Here is a 5,798-nt window from a genome sequence, read left to right on the forward strand (position 1 = left end):
TGCAGTTTGTGCTATTGAGAAGGAACATGATCCCAGCAGAGCACGAATTTCCTAAAATAAAAAACCCAAGCATTCATATTTCATTTGAGCTTTTAGTTTGACTAGTCATTGTGTGTCTCACTTTAAAGTGACAATGATAGATTTTTAATATATGATGAAATACTGTTTTCCAGTATGTAGGGTCTGAGCTTCCACATTAAGCAACAAAAGTTACTTCATCAAAGTTCCTGGATATTGTAGCCTATTGATAGCAAAAATATTTTAAAACAATATTTAATTTGCCTAAGTCATCTTCGTGTCATAGTGATACTGAAAATGAAAAATCAAACTAAATGCTGTGCTAGTAAATACTGCCACCTTCACTCACTTAGTCATATTTTTGTTTTTCCTAGTTTTAGTTATTCATGGCCAACTGTGGTCTGAATATAGTCAATGAATAATTCTAGAGAAAGCAATTCATAAATTTGAGATGATCACCATTTGTAGTAGCTTTGTATCACACGCCATTGTGCCCTATCCGCCCCCAAACATTAGCAACCCTTTCATTCACCATATTTATGTAGCACATATGCCCCTTAGTAAATTATGCATTGTCTGAGTTATCAGATCCTTTCTGTGTCTTAGCATTGCTCTGTTGATGTTATTATTTTAGTTTACAATGGCCCTGGCCCCCCATGTAAGAATGGTGATGTTGGCAATTTGGATTTGCTAAATAAAAAGTATGAGTGTTTCCTTTAATTTAAATGTTGAAAGTTTTTATGAAGGCAAGAATTATTTTTAAAAATCCTAGGAAGAGAGTCCTAAGATCTATTGAAAGACCATGCCTTCTGCGTATGAAATTGTGAATGAGAAAAAAAATCTATGCAAATTTTACTCTTGCTCATAAGACTGCAAAAGATATGGCCAAATTGCCTGGTAAGTGCTTAGTGAAAATGGAAAAAAAAGTTTAATTGATCACAGCTATTTCTATAAAGGAAAAAACAGTATGCATGAGATTCATTACTATCTGTGGTTCTTAGAATGTCTCTCATAATGTAGAGGGGACCACTGTAAAGTTAATTTAAAGTCATACTAATATTTCTAGCTACAATAGTAGTTCATTACCAGTGTGTTTCTTATTATCTTGGTTTATAGTGACACATATAAGATGGTTTATGGACAAGTTTTAATATTCTGTATTTTCTGCATGGTATGAGCACATAAATTATAATTAAACATATAGAAACTTTTGTCAAGTTTATATTATACTGTTGTGTTAATTAATGTAATAAAGTTAATAATTATTGGTATGCAACATGATATTTTAGATATTTTAATCCTTTAAAATTTTTGTTATATTTTTAAAAATGATTTTGTGATAAATGGAATTATAAATGAGCTTTTACCATATATAGCATTTATTGTTGAATGCAACTTTTTTTCTTAAAATTAACATATGTTTTCCTTATAATTAGAAAATGTTAAACACTGAACAGTATGTCTAAGATTCCTTTAAAAATTACATCCATGTGCTCTTTTTTTGCAGGACTCAATAATGTTAATGTACATTAATAATGTCTACTGCTAATTTACAGTTATACTTTAAAATTTATATACGTATATTAATAAGTACTTTCTATGTAAAAATGTGATATCAATTATATTGATTTAATTCAATATAAATATTATTTGTTCAGTCAGACATTAAATAAATATTATTTTCTCTATCTGCCTGACATAAATTATGCTTATTATTATAGCAAAGCTTTAAACTGGTACAATTACCTGCTTTTATTGCAGAAGTGAGAAATCTGCCACACATTTCAGCATAATTACAATGTATGGGACACAAGGATGTTTTCCATCTCTGTGTTATCAAACTCATAAAATCAGCTTTAAATACAATGGGTCTTGACACTGAGAGTATAGTACATATTTTTTCTTATCCACCTGTTATCATATTCTGCATTTAAACAACTAAATTGAAAATTACATAACTCTTCATATCTATGTGCAGTTATCCTCATAAATGCTATATACCTGTTGGATACATTAATCATTAAAGTTGCTTCCCCTATCCTCAGCCATGAATATCAGACCTAGTGTTATCAGGCCTTCTGGAGATCTTCAATAAAAATTTAATTCCTTGCTTAGGTCACACAAGCCCTAGCTGAGGTGGCCTGAGTATTTCCTAGCTGTTCCTACTTAAATTGAGCATTAGTCTAATTTTTGGTCAGGGAAAAGTCTTAGAGGAAAACAACAACAACTAATTTTTTTTTATTAAATTTCTTTATAGCCTGGTATTTAAGGTGAGAATCACAGGTATTCTGTCTACTTGTTTCTAATTTCCCTTGGCAGTATTTGGATGAGACTTTCAGAAGAAATAATAAAGGATTAATACATTGGTCTATACTATCTTCAGAAAATAAGTATTAGCCTCAGAAGCTCTGTTATCATTTGTTTAAAATATTGAGTTTTGCTGTAAGGGCAGAAAATATTGTCTGGTGTACTCTCTCTTTGGTAAGAGCACACTTTGCTTAAACCAAATTATCCTACCTGTTGTGATTTAGGGACTGCTGCAAGTTTTCTTTCCCATGTCTTTTTCTCAATTGTGGGCTTTTACACAGTTCATTTATTTTTATAAATATTTTCCCACTTTGATTTATTTATTTAAGCATTTTTAGAATCTATACTCCTTGTTCCCCAAAGGATTTATGCTCAGGAATGAGGTCCAACCTCCTGTCATGTTTTAATTGACAAGAATAGTTTTGTGTTTTCCAGTTAGGAACACGTTCAGCTTCCTTCTTCACTAGGAACGTGTTATTATCTGCTCAAATATCTCAGGTCCTTGAGAAAAGAGAACAAGAACGGTTTTAAAGAAAAGAAAACATCCTGTAAACCCCTATGTCTTCTTATGTAATGATATAAAGGTTCTGTACTCACTAATTTGTACAAAGTTCTTTGATGTTAGTCCTGTTCCAGATATAAGTAAGCCAGGTTATCTCCCTCACTTGGCATCTCAAGGCAGAGCATTGCTACAAAGTAGCACAAGGAACTCTCTCTCCTTCTTGCGCAAAGTCAAAAATGCCTGTGAGCTGATCTGAGCTTCCTTATTGCTCTTGCACCTCTCTCTTGATGATAATGATCTCTTGGGAAGCTTCCTTGTCTTCTTTCTCTCTTTTTTTTTTTCCTTCCCGGTACCAAGAATTGAACTCATGACCTCACGCTTGCCAGGCATGCGCTGGGCCACTGAGCTAAATCCCCAGCCCCTGTCATCTTGATCTGAAGTGTAAAGTTATTAATTGCTAAAAATGCTTCACAATGACCCAGCAATCAGTGAGTTTCTTTTGAAATTGCTCACTAAATTCTTATGTCATGTCTACTTACTCTAAAGTCAATTTTTAAAAATATATTACCTGCATTTTAGAGCTGCTCTTGTTTAACATATTTTTGGGAATTTTCAGAAGTTTGTTGAATCACAGGCATATGTTTGAATTCCACTATTGGTCAATTCATACTACATGTTTTAAATACAAAACAAAATACACCAACACATGCATGTATCTATGTGTCCAGAAACATTTCTGGTTATGTAGTTTCAAATAAAAATGTGAGCATGATCTTTCAGCCTAGGCAAACCCAGAAATTCATTTTCCTTCACAGCAGTGGTCAAAATGCAACACATTCACCTATGAAAACTGAGATTTTATCAGTACTTATAATGATGGCTCATGCTTACAAATTTGAAAAAAAATATACATTTTCTCACATTTTCAATTAAAACATAAAATTTTTACCTCATACCAGTCCTCAAAGCAAAGTCATTGCTATCCCTGAAAAGGCTGAACTTTAGGTGGATTAATTTATTTGAACTATCTCAATTAACATGTAGGCTATTTAGTATTCAGTAGAATTTATGATACAGGTTAGATTTGCCTCTATTGTAGTTCTTTTGTCATTAGCATGACTAGGTGAATGCTACCTCCACAGTTGGCATAATATTATGTGTGTGTGTTTGTGAAGGAATGGTTTAGCTTTCGAGTTGGTAAACTTTGCAAAACAGGTGATGCCCACTCCCCCAGATATGGAGAACAGTCAATCCACTGAGAACCTGAATGGAACAAGGAAGTGAAAGGTGGATAAATTTGCTGTCACTGCTTGTGCTGAGGCATCCTCTTCATTTACTCAAATAGGAACTCCTGACCCTCTGGTTTCTAGACTTATCAGTGATCTCCCAATTTCCAGACCTCCCTATATAGACAGAATTAAACTAATGGCTTTTCTAGTTTCATCAGTTCTAGATAGCATATGGTAGGATTTTTTTGACTCAATAATCATATAAACCAATTCATATAATGAAAGATATTTTATACATGTTTATATCAATCCTATAGTTTCTTTTTCTCTGGAGAACTGTAATATATTCACCTATCAAAATATCTTGCAGAAATAAACTCCAAGTTATAATTTATATAGTCTAACTTTTACAGGTAAAGTGTCTCTTCTCAGGTGAAAGTTATTGTTTACCTCTGTGTAGAAATGCAATATTTGAAATCACTTCGGTGAAAATGTGGGTAGACCAGCTGTCTCTCCTGGTTCTACTCAACTTGAAATTCTCTATCTATATGATGTCAGTATTTTTAAATTGAAGGAATGAATAAATGTAAAACGAAGCACTATACTGTAGAATAGTATTCAAAAAGGAGCAGTAGGTTGCTGTTTCAGTGGGTGTGCTCATTGCTGTTTTTCAGTTCCTTTATACATCATGTTTGTAACTCCTTATTAAATCATGGATTATATTTAAAGGAAATAGGCAAGTTTCTTTCTATTCAAATTTATATAGCCACCTGACCTTTGGGGAAAGGATAGGTTGCACGTGGGAAAGAAAACCAGAGTAAGATGTTTCCATAGACATGATCACTAAAATTTAAAGGTAGGTCTAGACAAGGTGTTTAATATGTAAGTTAGTCACCACTAGAAGAAGTAGTCGTTATTGTTAGTGTCATTACTTTGTTGATATATAAGATATATGAAAGCCTACTATAGAGAAGACATCGAATAAATGTATCATTGCTTAAAAACAACACCCCTTTCCTATAAAATGTGTATTAATAATTGTGTGTTAATGTCTCATCTGTACTTAAGACACAATGACTAATACACATATTGCATAGCCTTACAAAATTCATCAAGAAATATAACATCTCTGGGGTTTTAAGAGTAAATGAAAATTATATATAATCTCAGAATTGAACTAACAACATACAACAACCAAATTTGGCTTTACTAAATGCAAAATTTGTTCTGTTCGTATTTGTGAAATGTCAACATAGCTGATAACAGCAGATGCCCATACACTGATTATATCTGGAATATCAACCAATATTATCTGTGCCAATCTTCTTATTTATTCAAAGAAATTACTACACAAGGAGGTAGATATATAAACAAATATATATCTTACCCAATTATTTCATTATTTATTGCAAATAAATTTGCTCAATAAGCCTGATTATCTGGAAAAATGAACATTATTTAGAAAAATTGGTTTTTGTTCAAATAATGCTTAGTTCACTTACCATGGAAAAATTTATTTGATAAGAATGTCTTTATTATCTTGCCCATCTCTACCAAGAACAAACTTTTATGTCATAAACTTTAACTACTGTCATTAATATCCTATTTTCAAAGGGTTATCTTAGATTACCTGAGCCAAGAATCTGAAATTCAGTGAATATCCTAACGTTATAATCTTCATCAGAAATACTATAAGACCATGTCAGTGTCATGTTCTCTTTTGTACAAGTAATACATTTTGA

This window comes from Chinchilla lanigera, unplaced genomic scaffold (genome assembly GCF_000276665.1).
Source record: "Chinchilla lanigera isolate Chin_1 unplaced genomic scaffold, ChiLan1.0 scaffold00013, whole genome shotgun sequence".
NCBI classification, from domain to species: domain Eukaryota; kingdom Metazoa; phylum Chordata; class Mammalia; order Rodentia; family Chinchillidae; genus Chinchilla; species Chinchilla lanigera.